The sequence below is a fragment of the Hyla sarda genome, unplaced genomic scaffold (genome assembly GCF_029499605.1).
Source record: "Hyla sarda isolate aHylSar1 unplaced genomic scaffold, aHylSar1.hap1 scaffold_1714, whole genome shotgun sequence".
NCBI classification, from domain to species: Eukaryota; Metazoa; Chordata; class Amphibia; order Anura; family Hylidae; genus Hyla; species Hyla sarda.
This window is the reverse complement of record NW_026608354.1, coordinates 23,868-47,265: the sequence shown is the minus strand read 5'-3', so window position 1 is coordinate 47,265 and position 23,398 is coordinate 23,868. Positions and strand designations below refer to the sequence as shown.

At 46.3% G+C, this 23,398-nt stretch overlaps 11 non-coding genes across 11 annotated transcripts; all 11 read right to left on the bottom strand.

Moving 5' to 3' along the window:
- Positions 1–255: 255 nt before the first annotated feature.
- LOC130312360 (U2 spliceosomal RNA) lies at positions 256–446 on the bottom strand. Its single transcript, XR_008860489.1, has one exon. It is a non-coding gene; the product is annotated as a U2 spliceosomal RNA (small nuclear RNA).
- Positions 447–2,538: 2,092 nt separating this feature from the next.
- Positions 2,539–2,729, bottom strand: LOC130312347 (U2 spliceosomal RNA). The gene has a single exon (XR_008860477.1). It is a non-coding gene; the product is annotated as a U2 spliceosomal RNA (small nuclear RNA).
- Positions 2,730–4,817: 2,088 nt separating this feature from the next.
- Positions 4,818–5,008, bottom strand: LOC130312346 (U2 spliceosomal RNA). Its single transcript, XR_008860476.1, has one exon. It is a non-coding gene; the product is annotated as a U2 spliceosomal RNA (small nuclear RNA).
- A 2,092-nt stretch (positions 5,009–7,100) lies between these two features.
- Positions 7,101–7,291, bottom strand: LOC130312345 (U2 spliceosomal RNA). The gene has a single exon (XR_008860475.1). It is a non-coding gene; the product is annotated as a U2 spliceosomal RNA (small nuclear RNA).
- Positions 7,292–9,392: 2,101 nt separating this feature from the next.
- On the bottom strand, positions 9,393–9,583 carry LOC130312344 (U2 spliceosomal RNA). The gene has a single exon (XR_008860474.1). It is a non-coding gene; the product is annotated as a U2 spliceosomal RNA (small nuclear RNA).
- A 2,103-nt stretch (positions 9,584–11,686) lies between these two features.
- Positions 11,687–11,877, bottom strand: LOC130312343 (U2 spliceosomal RNA). The gene has a single exon (XR_008860473.1). It is a non-coding gene; the product is annotated as a U2 spliceosomal RNA (small nuclear RNA).
- Positions 11,878–13,973: 2,096 nt separating this feature from the next.
- On the bottom strand, positions 13,974–14,164 carry LOC130312342 (U2 spliceosomal RNA). Its single transcript, XR_008860472.1, has one exon. It is a non-coding gene; the product is annotated as a U2 spliceosomal RNA (small nuclear RNA).
- A 2,095-nt stretch (positions 14,165–16,259) lies between these two features.
- LOC130312359 (U2 spliceosomal RNA) lies at positions 16,260–16,450 on the bottom strand. Its single transcript, XR_008860488.1, has one exon. It is a non-coding gene; the product is annotated as a U2 spliceosomal RNA (small nuclear RNA).
- Positions 16,451–18,529: 2,079 nt separating this feature from the next.
- Positions 18,530–18,720, bottom strand: LOC130312341 (U2 spliceosomal RNA). The gene has a single exon (XR_008860471.1). It is a non-coding gene; the product is annotated as a U2 spliceosomal RNA (small nuclear RNA).
- Positions 18,721–20,796: 2,076 nt separating this feature from the next.
- Positions 20,797–20,986, bottom strand: LOC130312365 (U2 spliceosomal RNA). The gene has a single exon (XR_008860493.1). It is a non-coding gene; the product is annotated as a U2 spliceosomal RNA (small nuclear RNA).
- A 2,091-nt stretch (positions 20,987–23,077) lies between these two features.
- LOC130312340 (U2 spliceosomal RNA) lies at positions 23,078–23,268 on the bottom strand. The gene has a single exon (XR_008860470.1). It is a non-coding gene; the product is annotated as a U2 spliceosomal RNA (small nuclear RNA).
- Positions 23,269–23,398: the final 130 nt, after the last annotated feature.

The window sequence follows — 23,398 nt, the reverse complement described above, 5'->3', positions numbered from 1 at the left end:
CCTACCTGCACAGGTGTGCTGGCTACTCAAATGATCCAATTAAGGAGGCCATTTAGTCAGCAGCAGCAGAAGTCCTGTGCCTGGACGCTCCAACAGGGGCCAGACACAAGCAGAAGCAGAAGCAGCAGAAGCAGCAGCAGCACCACCTTTTGTTTTTTGGCTGCAGCAGCAGCAAGGCCCACAGGGCTGGCTAGCTGGCTAGCCAGCAAGCAGGTAGCAATGAAAGTAGGAATCTTTCTTTTTAACCCTGTAAGGGGGTGGTGCACTGTACCTGAAGATACTGCCATATCGGGTCAATGCATAGGGCGACGGAAGCAAGCTTCGAAATCGGCCCCCGTTCTCAAAAATCCATTTAATATATGGTCCCCAGATAGGGGACGTATCAGATATTAAACTGATAAGAACAGATACTACACTTGATCTTAGCCAAAAGGCCGAGAAGCGATAACCGTGAAAGGGGCGGGCCCAACAAGGTCCCCTTCATGGGCACTATCACTGCTTGCTGTCAGGGAGGCTGCCAGACAATTTTCCATGCACACTCTGGGCTGGGGGGCAGTCAACCACCAGTACACACAGCAGAACCTAAACCCATACCATTATTGCTAAGCAGCAAGACAGGGGCCCATTGCACTCCCACGGGGCCTTTTTAAATGCAATCCATAACCCGGATTTGCCAGGAACCCTTCTTACTCCTCCTACTTGCATGTGACACTGGGCTTAGGATCTGCATAGGAAACACACACACAAGCACACACCTACCTTTGTTGCCTGCAGATGCCTCCTTGGCTGTCCCCAAACGGTATCAAACCAACACCCATGGGAAGCTGTAAGCATAGAGGACATGCCTGCACCCCATTGGACTTACCTGTGTGGGTTAAATCCGGGTTATTTGACAACCTATGGCGGTGATGGTTCTGCTCAGGCAGAGCAGTGCTGATGCTCCTCATAAAGCTGTCGCTGCTGTGAAGGTTCTAGGTGACATCACAAATCCCTTTGGTTACATACACAACAAAGCTGGGTTGTTGTTGTTTACACTCTGCAAGGCCTGTGGAAGTGAGTGACATCATAGCACTGTAGTTCTGAGGGTTCAAGATGGATGCAACAATCTCCTGTTGCTTCTATGAAGGCCGTAATAGACGACATCACCAAACAGCTCCATAGTCACATACACAGCAAAGGAGAGATGTTGTTTACACCTAGTGATGTCAGTGGTATTGAGTGACATCACAGCACAGTGCTAAGGCTCCTGGGCCTGGACACAGCAGCGGCTGCAATATCTCAACGGAGAATACGTTTATATCTATGTGTGTGTGTGCGCATATATATATATATATATATATATATATATATATATATATATTTCTCCGCCGAAATCACTTTTAAACCCATTTCCACCTTTTTTTCCCTTCTCTTCCTCTTACTTTTTTTTCACGTTTTTTTACGTTTTTCTCCTTTTCGCCTCTTTTCTGGGCGTATTATTCTTCTTTTTCTTCTTTTTTTTCGTCTAATGCATACCCCATCAGTGAAGCAATGCTAATTCAATACCGCCAGCAGATGGAGACACTGGGGGATAATTTTCTAAGGATTTATACTGATTTTTCCTGTCTGAATTTGTCGCACAGAAAGTTGCAGGCCAAATATGTGTGACATTTCTGCGACTTTAGCTTCTAGAGCATTTTTACAACATTATACATAGGTGCTGAATACATAAAAAGCGACTGTTCAGCGACAGACAAGTCGCATCGGCTGAAAGTAGGCCAGAATGTCAGTCCATGTTGGAGCAGGTTTAGATACAGTCTAAAGTATAGATCTCAAAGTCTGTGCACAGAATTTAGCAAGGGCCTCGCACCTTCTGATGCATCAGGTAGGTGCACAATAGCATAGCCTAACCCTCTGTACTTTGGTCTATATTGATGCGGGACATAGACAGCCAGCTGATGACCAATCCATTAGTGCAATGGATGGCTGGAAGCATTTGTCTTTGCCTTTGCAATACCACAGAAGCAATGCATGGTCAATGTACAGCAATGACACACCTGTGTGAACAGCCAGGAGACCCCCCCCCCCCCCCCCCCCATGTTATGTTACATAGTTACATAGTTAGTACGGTCGAAAAAAGACATATGTCCATCACGTTCAACCAGGGAATTAAGGGGTAGGGGTGTGGCGCGATATTGGGGAAGGGATGAGATTTTATATTTCTTCATAAGCATTAATCTTATTTTGTCAATTAGGAACATTCAGCACCCACCCGCTATCAAGGCAGCTGCCTATCATGTCATGCCCTACCTGCACAGGTGTGCTGGCTACTCAAATGATCCAATTAAGGAGGCCATTTAGTCAGCAGCAGCAGAAGTCCTGTGCCTGGACGCTCCAACAGGGGCCAGACACAAGCAGAAGCAGAAGCAGCAGAAGCAGCAGCAGCACCACCTTTTGTTTTTTGGCTGCAGCAGCAGCAAGGCCCACAGGGCTGGCTAGCTGGCTAGCCAGCAAGCAGGTAGCAATGAAAGTAGGAATCTTTCTTTTTAACCCTGTAAGGGGTGGTGCACTGTACCCGAAGATACTGCCATATCGGGTCAATGCATAGGGCGACGGAAGCAAGCTTCGAAATCGGCCCCCGTTCTCAAAAATCCATTTAATATATGGTCCCCAGATAGGGGACGTATCAGATATTAAACTGATAAGAACAGATACTACACTTGATCTTAGCCAAAAGGCCGAGAAGCGATAACCGTGAAAGGGGCGGGCCCAACAAGGTCCCCTTCATGGGCACTATCACTGCTTGCTGTCAGGGAGGCTGCCAGACAATTTTCCATGCACACTCTGGGCTGGGGGGCAGTCAACCACCAGTACACACAGCAGAACCTAAACCCATACCATTATTGCTAAGCAGCAAGACAGGGGCCCATTGCACTCCCACGGGGCCTTTTTAAATGCAATCCATAACCCGGATTTGCCAGGAACCCTTCTTACTCCTCCTACTTGCATGTGACACTGGGCTTAGGATCTGCATAGGAAACACACACACAAGCACACACCTACCTTTGTTGCCTGCAGATGCCTCCTTGGCTGTCCCCAAACGGTATCAAACCAACACCCACGGGAAGCTGTAAGCATAGAGGACATGCCTGCACCCCATTGGACTTACCTGTGTGGGTTAAATCCGGGTTATTTGACAACCTATGGCGGTGATGGTTCTGCTCAGGCAGAGCAGTGCTGATGCTCCTCATAAAGCTGTCGCTGCTGTGAAGGTTCTAGGTGACATCACAAATCCCTTTGGTTACATACACAACAAAGCTGGGTTGTTGTTGTTTACACTCTGCAAGGCCTGTGGAAGTGAGTGACATCATAGCACTGTAGTTCTGAGGGTTCAAGATGGATGCAACAATCTCCTGTTGCTTCTATGAAGGCCGTAATAGACGACATCACCAAACAGCTCCATAGTCACATACACAGCAAAGGAGAGATGTTGTTTACACCTAGTGATGTCAGTGGTATTGAGTGACATCACAGCACAGTGCTAAGGCTCCTGGGCCTGGACACAGCAGCGGCTGCAATATCTCAACGGAGAATACGTTTATATCTATGTGTGTGTGTGCGCATATATATATATATATATATATATATATATATATATATATATATTTCTCCGCCGAAATCACTTTTAAACCCATTTCCACCTTTTTTTCCCTTCTCTTCCTCTTACTTTTTTTTCACGTTTTTTTACGTTTTTCTCCTTTTCGCCTCTTTTCTGGGCGTATTATTCTTCTTTTTCTTCTTTTTTTTCGTCTAATGCATACCCCATCAGTGCAGCAATGCTTATTCAATACCGCCAGCAGATGGAGACACTGGGGGATAATTTTCTAAGGATTTATACTGATTTTTCCTGTCTGAATTTGTCGCACAGAAAGTTGCAGGCCAAATATGTGTGACATTTCTGCGACTTTAGCTTCTAGAGCATTTTTACAACATTATACATAGGTGCTGAATACATAAAAAGCGACTGTTCAGCGACAGACAAGTCGCATCGGCTGAAAGTAGGCCAGAATGTCAGTCCATGTTGGAGCAGGTTTAGATACAGTCTAAAGCATAGATCTCAAAGTCTGTGCACAGAATTTAGCAAGGGCCTCGCACCTTCTGATGCATCAGGTAGGTGCACAATAGCATAGCCTAACCCTCTGTACTTTGGTCTATATTGATGCGGGACATAGACAGCCAGCTGATGACCAATCCATTAGTGCAATGGATGGCTGGAAGCATTTGTCTTTGCCTTTGCAATACCACAGAAGCAATGCATGGTCAATGTACAGCAATGACACACCTGTGTGAACAGCCAGGAGACCCCCCCCCCCCCATGTTATGTTACATAGTTACATAGTTAGTACGGTCGAAAAAAGACATATGTCCATCACGTTCAACCAGGGAATTAAGGGGTAGGGGTGTGGCGCGATATTGGGGAAGGGATGAGATTTTATATTTCTTCATAAGCATTAATCTTATTTTGTCAATTAGGAACATTCAGCACCCACCCGCTATCAAGGCAGCTGCCTATCATGTCATGCCCTACCTGCACAGGTGTGCTGGCTACTCAAATGATCCAATTAAGGAGGCCATTTAGTCAGCAGCAGCAGAAGTCCTGTGCCTGGACGCTCCAACAGGGGCCAGACACAAGCAGAAGCAGAAGCAGCAGAAGCAGCAGCAGCACCACCTTTTGTTTTTTGGCTGCAGCAGCAGCAAGGCCCACAGGGCTGGCTAGCTGGCTAGCCAGCAAGCAGGTAGCAATGAAAGTAGGAATCTTTCTTTTTAACCCTGTAAGGGGGTGGTGCACTGTACCCGAAGATACTGCCATATCGGGTCAATGCATAGGGCGACGGAAGCAAGCTTCGAAATCGGCCCCCGTTCTCAAAAATCCATTTAATATATGGTCCCCAGATAGGGGACGTATCAGATATTAAACTGATAAGAACAGATACTACACTTGATCTTAGCCAAAAGGCCGAGAAGCGATAACCGTGAAAGGGGCGGGCCCAACAAGGTCCCCTTCATGGGCACTATCACTGCTTGCTGTCAGGGAGGCTGCCAGACAATTTTCCATGCACACTCTGGGCTGGGGGGCAGTCAACCACCAGTACACACAGCAGAACCTAAACCCATACCATTATTGCTAAGCAGCAAGACAGGGGCCCATTGCACTCCCACGGGGCCTTTTTAAATGCAATCCATAACCCGGATTTGCCAGGAACCCTTCTTACTCCTCCTACTTGCATGTGACACTGGGCTTAGGATCTGCATAGGAAACACACACACAAGCACACACCTACCTTTGTTGCCTGCAGATGCCTCCTTGGCTGTCCCCAAACGGTATCAAACCAACACCCACGGGAAGCTGTAAGCATAGAGGACATGCCTGCACCCCATTGGACTTACCTGTGTGGGTTAAATCCGGGTTATTTGACAACCTATGGCGGTGATGGTTCTGCTCAGGCAGAGCAGTGCTGATGCTCCTCATAAAGCTGTCGCTGCTGTGAAGGTTCTAGGTGACATCACAAATCCCTTTGGTTACATACACAACAAAGCTGGGTTGTTGTTGTTTACACTCTGCAAGGCCTGTGGAAGTGAGTGACATCATAGCACTGTAGTTCTGAGGGTTCAAGATGGATGCAACAATCTCCTGTTGCTTCTATGAAGGCCGTAATAGACGACATCACCAAACAGCTCCATAGTCACATACACAGCAAAGGAGAGATGTTGTTTACACCTAGTGATGTCAGTGGTATTGAGTGACATCACAGCACAGTGCTAAGGCTCCTGGGCCTGGACACAGCAGCGGCTGCAATATCTCAACGGAGAATACGTTTATATCTATGTGTGTGTGTGCGCATATATATATATATATATATATATATATATATATATATATATATATTTCTCCGCCGAAATCACTTTTAAACCCATTTCCACCTTTTTTTCCCTTCTCTTCCTCTTACTTTTTTTTCACGTTTTTTTACGTTTTTCTCCTTTTCGCCTCTTTTCTGGGCGTATTATTCTTCTTTTTCTTCTTTTTTTTCGTCTAATGCATACCCCATCAGTGCAGCAATGCTTATTCAATACCGCCAGCAGATGGAGACACTGGGGGATAATTTTCTAAGGATTTATACTGATTTTTCCTGTCTGAATTTGTCGCACAGAAAGTTGCAGGCCAAATATGTGTGACATTTCTGCGACTTTAGCTTCTAGAGCATTTTTACAACATTATACATAGGTGCTGAATACATAAAAAGCGACTGTTCAGCGACAGACAAGTCGCATCGGCTGAAAGTAGGCCAGAATGTCAGTCCATGTTGGAGCAGGTTTAGATACAGTCTAAAGCATAGATCTCAAAGTCTGTGCACAGAATTTAGCAAGGGCCTCGCACCTTCTGATGCATCAGGTAGGTGCACAATAGCATAGCCTAACCCTCTGTACTTTGGTCTATATTGATGCGGGACATAGACAGCCAGCTGATGACCAATCCATTAGTGCAATGGATGGCTGGAAGCATTTGTCTTTGCCTTTGCAATACCACAGAAGCAATGCATGGTCAATGTACAGCAATGACACACCTGTGTGAACAGCCAGGAGACCCCCCCCCCCCCCCCCCCCCATGTTATGTTACATAGTTACATAGTTAGTACGGTCGAAAAAAGACATATGTCCATCACGTTCAACCAGGGAATTAAGGGGTAGGGGTGTGGCGCGATATTGGGGAAGGGATGAGATTTTATATTTCTTCATAAGCATTAATCTTATTTTGTCAATTAGGAACATTCAGCACCCACCCGCTATCAAGGCAGCTGCCTATCATGTCATGCCCTACCTGCACAGGTGTGCTGGCTACTCAAATGATCCAATTAAGGAGGCCATTTAGTCAGCAGCAGCAGAAGTCCTGTGCCTGGACGCTCCAACAGGGGCCAGACACAAGCAGAAGCAGCAGAAGCAGCAGCAGCACCACCTTTTGTTTTTTGGCTGCAGCAGCAGCAAGGCCCACAGGGCTGGCTAGCTGGCTAGCCAGCAAGCAGGTAGCAATGAAAGTAGGAATCTTTCTTTTTAACCCTGTAAGGGGGTGGTGCACTGTACCCGAAGATACTGCCATATCGGGTCAATGCATAGGGCGACGGAAGCAAGCTTCGAAATCGGCCCCCGTTCTCAAAAATCCATTTAATATATGGTCCCCAGATAGGGGACGTATCAGATATTAAACTGATAAGAACAGATACTACACTTGATCTTAGCCAAAAGGCCGAGAAGCGATAACCGTGAAAGGGGCGGGCCCAACAAGGTCCCCTTCATGGGCACTATCACTGCTTGCTGTCAGGGAGGCTGCCAGACAATTTTCCATGCACACTCTGGGCTGGGGGGCAGTCAACCACCAGTACACACAGCAGAACCTAAACCCATACCATTATTGCTAAGCAGCAAGACAGGGGCCCATTGCACTCCCACGGGGCCTTTTTAAATGCAATCCATAACCCGGATTTGCCAGGAACCCTTCTTACTCCTCCTACTTGCATGTGACATTGGGCTTAGGATCTGCATAGGAAACACACACACAAGCACACACCTACCTTTGTTGCCTGCAGATGCCTCCTTGGCTGTCCCCAAACGGTATCAAACCAACACCCACGGGAAGCTGTAAGCATAGAGGACATGCCTGCACCCCATTGGACTTACCTGTGTGGGTTAAATCCGGGTTATTTGACAACCTATGGCGGTGATGGTTCTGCTCAGGCAGAGCAGTGCTGATGCTCCTCATAAAGCTGTCGCTGCTGTGAAGGTTCTAGGTGACATCACAAATCCCTTTGGTTACATACACAACAAAGCTGGGTTGTTGTTGTTTACACTCTGCAAGGCCTGTGGAAGTGAGTGACATCATAGCACTGTAGTTCTGAGGGTTCAAGATGGATGCAACAATCTCCTGTTGCTTCTATGAAGGCCGTAATAGACGACATCACCAAACAGCTCCATAGTCACATACACAGCAAAGGAGAGATGTTGTTTACACCTAGTGATGTCAGTGGTATTGAGTGACATCACAGCACAGTGCTAAGGCTCCTGGGCCTGGACACAGCAGCGGCTGCAATATCTCAACGGAGAATACGTTTATATCTATGTGTGTGTGTGCGCATATATATATATATATATATATATATATATATATATATATATATATATATTTCTCCGCCGAAATCACTTTTAAACCCATTTCCACCTTTTTTTCCCTTCTCTTCCTCTTACTTTTTTTTCACGTTTTTTTACGTTTTTCTCCTTTTCGCCTCTTTTCTGGGCGTATTATTCTTCTTTTTCTTCTTTTTTTTCGTCTAATGCATACCCCATCAGTGCAGCAATGCTTATTCAATACCGCCAGCAGATGGAGACACTGGGGGATAATTTTCTAAGGATTTATACTGATTTTTCCTGTCTGAATTTGTCGCACAGAAAGTTGCAGGCCAAATATGTGTGACATTTCTGCGACTTTAGCTTCTAGAGCATTTTTACAACATTATACATAGGTGCTGAATACATAAAAAGCGACTGTTCAGCGACAGACAAGTCGCATCGGCTGAAAGTAGGCCAGAATGTCAGTCCATGTTGGAGCAGGTTTAGATACAGTCTAAAGCATAGATCTCAAAGTCTGTGCACAGAATTTAGCAAGGGCCTCGCACCTTCTGATGCATCAGGTAGGTGCACAATAGCATAGCCTAACCCTCTGTACTTTGGTCTATATTGATGCGGGACATAGACAGCCAGCTGATGACCAATCCATTAGTGCAATGGATGGCTGGAAGCATTTGTCTTTGCCTTTGCAATACCACAGAAGCAATGCATGGTCAATGTACAGCAATGACACACCTGTGTGAACAGCCAGGAGACCCCCCCCCCCCCCCCCCCCATGTTATGTTACATAGTTACATAGTTAGTACGGTCGAAAAAAGACATATGTCCATCACGTTCAACCAGGGAATTAAGGGGTAGGGGTGTGGCGCGATATTGGGGAAGGGATGAGATTTTATATTTCTTCATAAGCATTAATCTTATTTTGTCAATTAGGAACATTCAGCACCCACCCGCTATCAAGGCAGCTGCCTATCATGTCATGCCCTACCTGCACAGGTGTGCTGGCTACTCAAATGATCCAATTAAGGAGGCCATTTAGTCAGCAGCAGCAGAAGTCCTGTGCCTGGACGCTCCAACAGGGGCCAGACACAAGCAGAAGCAGAAGCAGCAGAAGCAGCAGCAGCACCACCTTTTGTTTTTTGGCTGCAGCAGCAGCAAGGCCCACAGGGCTGGCTAGCTGGCTAGCCAGCAAGCAGGTAGCAATGAAAGTAGGAATCTTTCTTTTTAACCCTGTAAGGGGGTGGTGCACTGTACCCGAAGATACTGCCATATCGGGTCAATGCATAGGGCGACGGAAGCAAGCTTCGAAATCGGCCCCCGTTCTCAAAAATCCATTTAATATATGGTCCCCAGATAGGGGACGTATCAGATATTAAACTGATAAGAACAGATACTACACTTGATCTTAGCCAAAAGGCCGAGAAGCGATAACCGTGAAAGGGGCGGGCCCAACAAGGTCCCCTTCATGGGCACTATCACTGCTTGCTGTCAGGGAGGCTGCCAGACAATTTTCCATGCACACTCTGGGCTGGGGGGCAGTCAACCACCAGTACACACAGCAGAACCTAAACCCATACCATTATTGCTAAGCAGCAAGACAGGGGCCCATTGCACTCCCACGGGGCCTTTTTAAATGCAATCCATAACCCGGATTTGCCAGGAACCCTTCTTACTCCTCCTACTTGCATGTGACACTGGGCTTAGGATCTGCATAGGAAACACACACACAAGCACACACCTACCTTTGTTGCCTGCAGATGCCTCCTTGGCTGTCCCCAAACGGTATCAAACCAACACCCACGGGAAGCTGTAAGCATAGAGGACATGCCTGCACCCCATTGGACTTACCTGTGTGGGTTAAATCCGGGTTATTTGACAACCTATGGCGGTGATGGTTCTGCTCAGGCAGAGCAGTGCTGATGCTCCTCATAAAGCTGTCGCTGCTGTGAAGGTTCTAGGTGACATCACAAATCCCTTTGGTTACATACACAACAAAGCTGGGTTGTTGTTGTTTACACTCTGCAAGGCCTGTGGAAGTGAGTGACATCATAGCACTGTAGTTCTGAGGGTTCAAGATGGATGCAACAATCTCCTGTTGCTTCTATGAAGGCCGTAATAGACGACATCACCAAACAGCTCCATAGTCACATACACAGCAAAGGAGAGATGTTGTTTACACCTAGTGATGTCAGTGGTATTGAGTGACATCACAGCACAGTGCTAAGGCTCCTGGGCCTGGACACAGCAGCGGCTGCAATATCTCAACGGAGAATACGTTTATATCTATGTGTGTGTGTGCGCATATATATATATATATATATATATATATATATATATATATATATATATATTTCTCCGCCGAAATCACTTTTAAACCCATTTCCACCTTTTTTTCCCTTCTCTTCCTCTTACTTTTTTTTCACGTTTTTTTACGTTTTTCTCCTTTTCGCCTCTTTTCTGGGCGTATTATTCTTCTTTTTCTTCTTTTTTTTCGTCTAATGCATACCCCATCAGTGCAGCAATGCTTATTCAATACCGCCAGCAGATGGAGACACTGGGGGATAATTTTCTAAGGATTTATACTGATTTTTCCTGTCTGAATTTGTCGCACAGAAAGTTGCAGGCCAAATATGTGTGACATTTCTGCGACTTTAGCTTCTAGAGCATTTTTACAACATTATACATAGGTGCTGAATACATAAAAAGCGACTGTTCAGCGACAGACAAGTCGCATCGGCTGAAAGTAGGCCAGAATGTCAGTCCATGTTGGAGCAGGTTTAGATACAGTCTAAAGCATAGATCTCAAAGTCTGTGCACAGAATTTAGCAAGGGCCTCGCACCTTCTGATGCATCAGGTAGGTGCACAATAGCATAGCCTAACCCTCTGTACTTTGGTCTATATTGATGCGGGACATAGACAGCCAGACAGCCAGCTGATGACCAATCCATTAGTGCAATGGATGGCTGGAAGCATTTGTCTTTGCCTTTGCACTACCACAGAAGCAATGCATGGTCAATGTACAGCAATGACACACCTGTGTGAACAGCCAGGAGACCCCCCCCCCCCCCCCATGTTATGTTACATAGTTACATAGTTAGTACGGTCGAAAAAAGACATATGTCCATCACGTTCAACCAGGGAATTAAGGGGTAGGGGTGTGGCGCGATATTGGGGAAGGGATGAGATTTTATATTTCTTCATAAGCATTAATCTTATTTTGTCAATTAGGAACATTCAGCACCCACCCGCTATCAAGGCAGCTGCCTATCATGTCATGCCCTACCTGCACAGGTGTGCTGGCTACTCAAATGATCCAATTAAGGAGGCCATTTAGTCAGCAGCAGCAGAAGTCCTGTGCCTGGACGCTCCAACAGGGGCCAGACACAAGCAGAAGCAGAAGCAGCAGAAGCAGCAGCAGCACACCTTTTGTTTTTGGCTGCAGCAGCAGCAAGGCCCACAGGGCTGGCTAGCTGGCTAGCCAGCAAGCAGGTAGCAATGAAAGTAGGAATCTTTCTTTTTAACCCTGTAAGGGGGTGGTGCACTGTACCCGAAGATACTGCCATATCGGGTCAATGCATAGGGCGACGGAAGCAAGCTTCGAAATCGGCCCCCGTTCTCAAAAATCCATTTAATATATGGTCCCCAGATAGGGGACGTATCAGATATTAAACTGATAAGAACAGATACTACACTTGATCTTAGCCAAAAGGCCGAGAAGCGATAACCGTGAAAGGGGCGGGCCCAACAAGGTCCCCTTCATGGGCACTATCACTGCTTGCTGTCAGGGAGGCTGCCAGACAATTTTCCATGCACACTCTGGGCTGGGGGGCAGTCAACCACCAGTACACACAGCAGAACCTAAACCCATACCATTATTGCTAAGCAGCAAGACAGGGGCCCATTGCACTCCCACGGGGCCTTTTTAAATGCAATCCATAACCCGGATTTGCCAGGAACCCTTCTTACTCCTCCTACTTGCATGTGACACTGGGCTTAGGATCTGCATAGGAAACACACACACAAGCACACACCTACCTTTGTTGCCTGCAGATGCCTCCTTGGCTGTCCCCAAACGGTATCAAACCAACACCCACGGGAAGCTGTAAGGCATAGAGGACATGCCTGCACCCCATTGGACTTACCTGTGTGGGTTAAATCCGGGTTATTTGACAACCTATGGCGGTGATGGTTCTGCTCAGGCAGAGCAGTGCTGATGCTCCTCATAAAGCTGTCGCTGCCTGTGAAGGTTCTAGGTGACATCACAAATCCCTTTGGTTACATACACAACAAAGCTGGGTTGTTGTTGTTTACACTCTGCAAGGCCTGTGGAGTGAGTGACATCATAGCACTGTAGTTCTGAGGGTTCAAGATGGATGCAACAATCTCCTGTTGCTTCTATGAAGGCCGTAATAGACGACATCACAAACAGCTCCATAGTCACATACACAGCAAAGGAGAGATGTTGTTTACACCTAGTGATGTCAGTGGTATTGAGTGACATCACAGCACAGTGCTAAGGCTCCTGGGCCTGGACACAGCAGCGGCTGCAATATCTCAACGGAGAATACGTTTATATCTATGTGTGTGGTGTGCGCATATATATATATATATATATATATATATATATATATATATATATATTTCTCCGCCGAAATCACTTTTAAACCCATTTCCACCTTTTTTTCCCTTCTCTTCCTCTTACTTTTTTTTCACGTTTTTTTACGTTTTTCTCCTTTTCGCCTCTTTTCTGGGCGTATTATTCTTCTTTTTCTTCTTTTTTTCTTCGTCTAATGCATACCCCATCAGTGCAGCAATGCTTATTCAATACCGCCAGCAGATGGAGACACTGGGGGATAATTTTCTAAGGATTTATACTGATTTTTCCTGTCTGAATTTGTCGCACAGAAAGTTGCAGGCCAAATATGTGTGACATTTCTGCGACTTTAGCTTCTAGAGCATTTTTACAACATTATACATAGGTGCTGAATACATAAAAAGCGACTGTTCAGCGACAGACAAGTCGCATCGGCTGAAAGTAGGCCAGAATGTCAGTCCATGTTGGAGCAGGTTAGATACAGTCTAAAGCATAGATCTCAAAGTCTGTGCACAGAATTTAGCAAGGGCTCGCACCTTCTGATGCATCAGGTAGGTGCACAATAGCATAGCCTAACCCTCTGTACTTTGGTCTATATTGATGCGGGACATAGACAGCCAGCTGATGACCAATCCATTAGTGCAATGGATGGCTGGAAGCATTGTCTTTGCCTTTGCAATACCACAGAAGCAATGCATGGTCAATGTACAGCAATGACACACCTGTGTGAACAGCCAGGAGACCCCCCCCCCCCCCCCCATGTTATGTTACATAGTTACATAGTTAGTACGGTCGAAAAAAGACATATGTCCATCACGTTCAACCAGGGAATTAAGGGGTAGGGGTGTGGCGCGATATTGGGGAAGGGATGAGATTTTATATTTCTTCATAAGCATTAATCTTATTTTGTCAATTAGGAACATTCAGCACCCCAACCCGCTATCAAGGCAGCTGCCTATCATGTCATGCCCTACCTGCACAGGTGTGCTGGCTACTCAAATGATCCAATTAAGGAGGCCATTTAGTCAGCAGCAGCAGAAGTCCTGTGCCTGGACGCTCCAACAGGGGCCAGACACAAGCAGAAGCAGAAGCAGCAGAAGCAGCAGCAGCACCACCTTTTGTTTTTTGGCTGCAGCAGCAGCAAGGCCCACAGGGCTGGCTAGCTGGCTAGCCAGCAAGCAGGTAGCAATGAAAGTAGGAATCTTTCTTTTTAACCCTGTAAGGGGGTGGTGCACTGTACCCGAAGATACTGCCATATCGGGTCAATGCATAGGGCGACGGAAGCAAGCTTCGAAATCGGCCCCCGTTCTCAAAAATCCATTTAATATATGGTCCCCAGATAGGGGACGTATCAGATATTAAACTGATAAGAACAGATACTACACTTGATCTTAGCCAAAAGGCCGAGAAGCGATAACCGTGAAAGGGGCGGGCCCAACAAGGTCCCCTTCATGGGCACTATCACTGCTTGCTGTCAGGGAGGCTGCCAGACAATTTCCATGCACACTCTGGGCTGGGGGCAGTCAACCACCAGTACACACAGCAGAACCTAAACCCATACCATTATTGCTAAGCAGCAAGACAGGGGCCCATTGCACTCCCACGGGGCCTTTTTAAATGCAATCCATAACCCGGATTTGCCAGGAACCCTTCTTACTCCTCCTACTTGCATGTGACACTGGCTTAGGATCTGCATAGGAAACACACACACAAGCACACACCTACCTTTGTTGCCTGCAGATGCCTCCTTGGCTGTCCCCAAACGGTATCAAACCAACACCCACGGGAAGCTGTAAGCATAGAGGACATGCCTGCACCCCATTGGACTTACCTGTGTGGGTTAAATCCGGGTTATTTGACAACCTATGGCGGTGATGGTTCTGCTCAGGCAGAGCAGTGCTGATGCTCCTCATAAAGCTGTCGCTGCTGTGAAGGTTCTAGGTGACATCACAAATCCCTTTGGTTACATACACAACAAAGCTGGGTTGTTGTTGTTTACACTCTGCAAGGCCTGTGGAAGTGAGTGACATCATAGCACTGTAGTTCTGAGGGTTCAAGATGGATGCAACAATCTCCTGTTGCTTCTATGAAGGCCGTAATAGACGACATCACCAAACAGCTCCATAGTCACATACACAGCAAAGGAGAGATGTTGTTTACACCTAGTGATGTCAGTGGTATTGAGTGACATCACAGCACAGTGCTAAGGCTCCTGGCCTGGACACAGCAGCGGCTGCAATATCTCAACGGAGAATACGTTTATATCTATGTGTGTGTGTGCGCATATATATATATATATATATATATATATATATATATATATATATATATTTCTCCGCCGAAATCACTTTTAAACCCATTTCCACCTTTTTTTCCCTTCTCTTCCTCTTACTTTTTTTTCACGTTTTTTTACGTTTTTCTCCTTTTCGCCTATTTTCTGGGCGTATTATTCTTCTTTTTCTTCTTTTTTTTTCGTCTAATGCATACCCCATCAGTGCAGCAATGCTTATTCAATACCGCCAGCAGATGGAGACACTGGGGGATAATTTTCTAAGGATTTATACTGATTTTTCCTGTCTGAATTTGTCGCACAGAAAGTTGCAGGCCAAATATGTGTGACATTTCTGCGACTTTAGCTTCTAGAGCATTTTTACAACATTATACATAGGTGCTGAATACATAAAAAGCGACTGTTCAGCGACAGACAAGTCGCATCGGCTGAAAGTAGGCCAGAATGTCAGTCCATGTTGGAGCAGGTTTAGATACAGTCTAAAGCATAGATCTCAAAGTCTGTGCACAGAATTTAGCAAGGGCCTCGCACCTTCTGATGCATCAGGTAGGTGCACAATAGCATAGCCTAACCCTCTGTACTTTGGTCTATATTGATGCGGGACATAGACAGCCAGCTGATGACCAATCCATTAGTGCAATGGATGGCTGGAAGCATTTGTCTTTGCCTTTGCAATACCACAGAAGCAATGCATGGTCAATGTACAGCAATGACACACCTGTGTGAACAGCCAGGAGACCCCCCCCCCCCCCCCCCCATGTTATGTTACATAGTTACATAGTTAGTACGGTCGAAAAAAGACATATGTCCATCACGTTCAACCAGGGAATTAAGGGGTAGGGGTGTGGCGCGATATTGGGGAAGGGATGAGATTTTATATTTCTTCATAAGCATTAATCTTATTTTGTCAATTAGGAACATTCAGCACCCACCCGCTATCAAGGCAGCTGCCTATCATGTCATGCCCTACCTGCACAGGTGTGCTGGCTACTCAAATGATCCAATTAAGGAGGCCATTTAGTCAGCAGCAGCAGAAGTCCTGTGCCTGGACGCTCCAACAGGGGCCAGACACAAGCAGAAGCAGAAGCAGCAGAAGCAGCAGCAGCACCACCTTTTGTTTTTTGGCTGCAGCAGCAGCAAGGCCCACAGGGCTGGCTAGCTGGCTAGCCAGCAAGCAGGTAGCAATGAAAGTAGGAATCTTTCTTTTTAACCCTGTAAGGGGGTGGTGCACTGTACCCGAAGATACTGCCATATCGGGTCAATGCATAGGGCGACGGAAGCAAGCTTCGAAATCGGCCCCCGTTCTCAAAAATCCATTTAATATATGGTCCCCAGATAGGGGACGTATCAGATATTAAACTGATAAGAACAGTTACTACACTTGATCTTAGCCAAAAGGCCGAGAAGCGATAACCGTGAAAGGGGCGGGCCCAACAAGGTCCCCTTCATGGGCACTATCACTGCTTGCTGTCAGGGAGGCTGCCAGACAATTTTCCATGCACACTCTGGGCTGGGGGGCAGTCAACCACCAGTACACACAGCAGAACCTAAACCCATACCATTATTGCTAAGCAGCAAGACAGGGGCCCATTGCACTCCCACGGGGCCTTTTTAAATGCAATCCATAACCCGGATTTGCCAGGAACCCTTCTTACTCCTCCTACTTGCATGTGACACTGGGCTTAGGATCTGCATAGGAAACACACACACAAGCACACACCTACCTTTGTTGCCTGCAGATGCCTCCTTGGCTGTCCCAAACGGTATCAAACCAACACCCACGGGAAGCTGTAAGCATAGAGGACATGCCTGCACCCCATTGGACTTACCTGTGTGGGTTAAATCCGGGTTATTTGACAACCTATGGCGGTGATGGTTCTGCTCAGCAGAGCAGTGCTGATGCTCCTCATAAAGCTGTCGCTGCTGTGAAGGTTCTAGGTGACATCACAAATCCCTTTGGTTACATACACAACAAAGCTGGGTTGTTGTTGTTTACACTCTGCAAGGCCTGTGGAAGTGAGTGACATCATAGCACTGTAGTTCTGAGGGTTCAAGATGGATGCAACAATCTCCTGTTGCTTCTATGAAGGCCGTAATAGACGACATCACCAAACAGCTCCATAGTCACATACACAGCAAAGGAGAGATGTTGTTTACACCTAGTGATGTCAGTGGTATTGAGTGACATCACAGCACAGTGCTAAGGCTCCATGGGCCTGGACACAGCAGCGGCTGCAATATCTCAACGGAGAATACGTTTATATCTATGTGTGTGTGTGCGCATATAATATATATATATATATATATATATATATATATATATATATTTCTCCGCCGAAATCACTTTTAAACCCATTTCCACCTTTTTTTCCCTTCTCTTCCTCTTACTTTTTTTTCACGTTTTTTTACGTTTTTCTCCTTTTCGCCTCTTTTCTGGGCGTATTATTCTTCTTTTTCTTCTTTTTTTTCGTCTAATGCATACCCCATCAGTGCAGCAATGCTTATTCAATACCGCCAGCAGATGGAGACACTGGGGGATAATTTTCTAAGGATTTATACTGATTTTTTCCTGTCTGAATTTGTCGCACAGAAAGTTGCAGGCCAAATATGTGTGACATTTCTGCGACTTTAGCTTCTAGAGCATTTTTACAACATTATACATAGGTGCTGAATACATAAAAAGCGACTGTTCAGCGACAGACAAGTCGCATCGGCTGAAAGTAGGCCAGAATGTCAGTCCATGTTGGAGCAGGTTTAGATACAGTCTAAAGCATAGATCTCAAAGTCTGTGCACAGAATTTAGCAAGGGCCTCGCACCTTCTGATGCATCAGGTAGGTGCACAATAGCATAGGCCTAACCCTCTGTACTTTGGTCTATATTGATGCGGGACATAGACAGCCAGCTGATGACCAATCCATTAGTGCAATGGATGGCTGGAAGCATTTGTCTTTGCCTTTGCAATACCACAGAAGCAATGCATGGTCAATGTACAGCAATGACACACCTGTGTGAACAGCCAGGAGACCCCCCCCCCCCCCCCCCCCATGTTATGTTACATAGTTACATAGTTAGTACGGTCGAAAAAAGACATATGTCCATCACGTTCAACCAGGGAATTAAGGGGTAGGGGTGTGGCGCGATATTGGGGAAGGGATGAGATTTTATATTTCTTCATAAGCATTAATCTTATTTGTCCAATTAGGAACATTCAGCACCCACCCGCTATCAAGGCAGCTGCCTATCATGTCATGCCCTACCTGCACAGGTGTGCTGGCTACTCAAATGATCCAATTAAGGAGGCCATTTAGTCAGCAGCAGCAGAAGTCCTGTGTCTGGACGCTCCAACAGGGGCCAGACACAAGCAGAAGCAGAAGCAGCAGCAGCACCACCTTTTGTTTTTTGGCTGCAGCAGCAGCAAGGCCCACAGGCTGGCTAGCTGGCAAGCAAGTAGCAATGAAAGTAGGAATCTTTCTTTTTAACCCTGTAAGGGGGTGGTGCACTGTACCCGAAGATACTGCCATATCGGGTCAATGCATAGGGCGACGGAAGCAAGCTTCGAAATCGGCCCCCGTTCTCAAAAATCCATTTAATATATGGTCCCCAGATAGGGGACGTATCAGATATTAAACTGATAAGAACAGATACTACACTTGATCTTAGCCAAAAGGCCGAGAAGCGATAACCGTGAAAGGGGCGGGCCCAACAAGGTCCCCTTCATGGGCACTATCACTGCTTGCTGTCAGGGAGGCTGCCAGACAATTTTCCATGCACACTCTGGGCTGGGGGGCAGTCAACCACAGTACACACAGCAGAACCTAAACCCATACCATTATTGCTAAGCAGCAAGACAGGGGCCCATTGCACTCCCACGGGCCTTTTTAAATGCAATCCATAACCCGGATTTGCCAGGAACCCTTCTTACTCCTCCTACTTGCATGTGACACTGGGCTTAGGATCTGCATAGGAAACACACACACAAGCACACACCTACCTTTGTTGCCTGCAGATGCCTCCTTGGCTGTCCCCAAACGGTATCAAACCAACACCCACGGGAAGCTGTAAGCATAGAGGACATGCCTGCACCCATTGGACTTACCTGTGTGGGTTAAATCCGGGTTATTTGACAACCTATGGCGGTGATGGTTCTGCTCAGGCAGAGCAGTGCTGATGCTCCTCATAAAGCTGTCGCTGCTGTGAAGGTTCTAGGTGACATCACAAATCCCTTTGGTTACATACACAACAAAGCTGGGTTGTTGTTGTTTACACTCTGCAAGGCCTGTGGAAGTGAGTGACATCATAGCACTGAGTTCTGAGGGTTCAAGATGGATGCAACAATCTCCTGTTGCTTCTATGAAGGCCGTAATAGACGACATCACCAAACAGCTCCATAGTCACATACACAGCAAAGGAGAGATGTTGTTTACACCTAGTGATGTCAGTGGTATTGAGTGACATCACAGCACAGTGCTAAGGCTCCTGGCCTGGACACAGCAGCGGCTGCAATATCTCAACGGAGAATACGTTATATCTATGTGTGTGTGTGCGCATATATATATATATATATATATATATATATATATATATATATTTCTCCGCCGAAATCACTTTTAAACCCATTTCCACCTTTTTTTCCCTTCTCTTCCTCTTACTTTTTTTTTCACGTTTTTTACGTTTTTCTCCTTTTTGCCTCTTTTCTGGGCGTATTATTCTTCTTTTTCTTCTTTTTTTTCGTCTAATGCATACCCCATCAGTGCAGCACTGCTTATTCAATACCGCCAGCAGATGGAGACACTGGGGGATAATTTTCTAAGGATTTATACTGATTTTTCCTGTCTGAATTTGTCGCACAGAAAGTTGCAGGCCAAATATGTGTGACATTTCTGCGACTTTAGCTTCTAGAGCATTTTTACAACATTATACATAGGTGCTGAATACATAAAAAGCGACTGTTCAGCGACAGACAAGTCGCATCGGCTGAAAGTAGGCCAGAATGTCAGTCCATGTTGGAGCAGGTTTAGATACAGTCTAAGCATAGATCTCAAAGTCTGTGCACAGAATTTAGCAAGGGCCTCGCACCTTCTGATGCATCAGGTAGGTGCACAATAGCATAGCCTAACCCTCTGTACTTTGGTCTATATTTGATGCGGGACATAGACAGCCAGCTGATGACCAATCCATTAGTGCAATGATGGCTGGAAGCATTTGTCTTTGCCTTTGCAATACCACAGAAGCAATGCCATGGTCAATGTACAGCAATGACACACCTGTGTGAACAGCCAGGAGACCCCCCCCCATGTTATGTTACATAGTTACATAGTTAGTACGGTCGAAAAAAGACATATGTCCATCACGTTCAACCAGGGAATTAAGGGGTAGGGGTGTGGCGCGATATTGGGGAAGGGATGAGATTTTATATTTCTTCATAAGCATTAATCTTATTTTGTCAATTAGGAACATTCAGCACCCACCCGCTATCAAGGCAGCTGCCTATCATGTCATGCCCTACCTGCACAGGTGTGCTGGCTACTCAAATGATCCAATTAAGGAGGCCATTTAGTCAGCAGCAGCAGAAGTCCTGTGCCTGGACGCTCCAACAGGGGCCAGACACAAGCAGAAGCAGAAGCAGCAGAAGCAGCAGCAGCACCACCTTTTGTTTTTTGGCTGCAGCAGCAGCAAGGCCCACAGGGCTGGCTAGCTGGCTAGCCAGCAAGCAGGTAGCAATGAAAGTAGGAATCTTTCTTTTTAACCCTGTAAGGGGGTGGTGCACTGTACCGAAGATACTGCCATATCGGGTCAATGCATAGGGCGACGGAAGCAAGCTTCGAAATCGGCCCCCGTTCTCAAAAATCCATTTAATATATGGTCCCCAGATAGGGGACGTATCAGATATTAAACTGATAAGAACAGATACTACACTTGATCTTAGCCAAAAGGCCGAGAAGCGATAACCGTGAAAGGGGCGGGCCCAACAAGGTCCCCTTCATGGGCACTATCACTGCTTGCTGTCAGGGAGGCTGCCAGACAATTTTCCATGCACACTCTGGGCTGGGGGGCAGTCAACCACCAGTACACACAGCAGAACCTAAACCCATACCATTATTGCTAAGCAGCAAGACAGGGGCCCATTGCACTCCCACGGGGCCTTTTTAAATGCAATCCATAACCCGGATTTGCCAGGAACCCTTCTTACTCCTCCTACTTGCATGTGACACTGGGCTTAGGATCTGCATAGGAAACACACACACAAGCACACACCTACCTTTGTTGCCTGCAGATGCCTCCTTGGCTGTCCCCAAACGGTATCAAACCAACACCCACGGGAAGCTGTAAGCATAGAGGACATGCCTGCACCCCATTGGACTTACCTGTGTGGGTTAAATCCGGGTTATTTGACAACCTATGGCGGTGATGGTTCTGCTCAGGCAGAGCAGTGCTGATGCTCCTCATAAAGCTGTCGCTGCTGTGAAGGTTCTAGGTGACATCACAAATCCCTTTGGTTACATACACAACAAAGCTGGGTTGTTGTTGTTTACACTCTGCAAGGCCTGTGGAAGTGAGTGACATCATAGCACTGTAGTTCTGAGGGTTCAAGATGGATGCAACAATCTCCTGTTGCTTCTATGAAGGCCGTAATAGACGACATCACCAAACAGCTCCATAGTCACATACACAGCAAAGGAGAGATGTTGTTTACACCTAGTGATGTCAGTGGTATTGAGTGACATCACAGCACAGTGCTAAGGCTCCTGGGCCTGGACACAGCAGCGGCTGCAATATCTCAACGGAGAATACGTTTATATCTATGTGTGTGTGTGCGCATATATATATATATATATATATATATATATATATATATATATATATATATATTTCTCCGCCGAAATCACTTTTAAACCCATTTCCACCTTTTTTTCCCTTCTCTTCCTCTTACTTTTTTTTCACGTTTTTTTACGTTTTTCTCCTTTTCGCCTCTTTTCTGGGCGTATTATTCTTCTTTTTCTTCTTTTTTTTCGTCTAATGCATACCCCATCAGTGCAGCAATGCTTATTCAATACCGCCAGCAGATGGAGACACTGGGGGATAATTTTCTAAGGATTTATACTGATTTTTCCTGTCTGAATTTGTCGCACAGAAAGTTGCAGGCCAAATATGTGTGACATTTCTGCGACTTTAGCTTCTAGAGCATTTTTACAACATTATACATAGGTGCTGAATACATAAAAAGCGACTGTTCAGCGACAGACAAGTCGCATCGGCTGAAAGTAGGCCAGAATGTCAGTCCATGTTGGAGCAGGTTTAGATACAGTCTAAAGCATAGATCTCAAAGTCTGTGCACAGAATTTAGCAAGGGCCTCGCACCTTCTGATGCATCAGGTAGGTGCACAATAGCATAGCCTAACCCTCTGTACTTTGGTCTATATTGATGCGGGACATAGACAGCCAGCTGATGACCAATCCATTAGTGCAATGGATGGCTGGAAGCATTTGTCTTTGCCTTTGCAATACCACAGAAGCAATGCATGGTCAATGTACAGCAATGACACACCTGTGTGAACAGCCAGGAGACCCCCCCCCTGTTATGTTACATAGTTACATAGTTAGTACGGTCGAAAAAAGACATATGTCCATCACGTTCAACCAGGGAATTAAGGGGTAGGGGTGTGGCGCGATATTGGGGAAGGGATGAGATTTTATATTTCTTCATAAGCATTAATCTTATTTTGTCAATTAGGAACATTCAGCACCCACCCGCTATCAAGGCAGCTGCCTATCATGTCATGCCCTACCTGCACAGGTGTGCTGGCTACTCAAATGATCCAATTAAGGAGGCCATTTAGTCAGCAGCAGCAGAAGTCCTGTGCCTGGACGCTCCAACAGGGGCCAGACACAAGCAGAAGCAGAAGCAGCAGAAGCAGCAGCAGCACCACCTTTTGTCTTTTGGCTGCAGCAGCAGCAAGGCCCACAGGGCTGGCTAGCTGGCTAGCCAGCAAGCAGGTAGCAATGAAAGTAGGAATCTTTCTTTTTAACCCTGTAAGGGGGTGGTGCACTGTACCCGAAGATACTGCCATATCGGGTCAATGCATAGGGCGACGGAAGCAAGCTTCGAAATCGGCCCCCGTTCTCAAAAATCCATTTAATATATGGTCCCCAGATAGGGGACGTATCAGATATTAAACTGATAAGAACAGATACTACACTTGATCTTAGCCAAAAGGCCGAGAAGCGATAACCGTGAAAGGGGCGGGCCCAACAAGGTCCCCTTCATGGGCACTATCACTGCTTGCTGTCAGGGAGGCTGCCAGACAATTTTCCATGCACACTCTGGGCTGGGGGGCAGTCAACCACCAGTACACACAG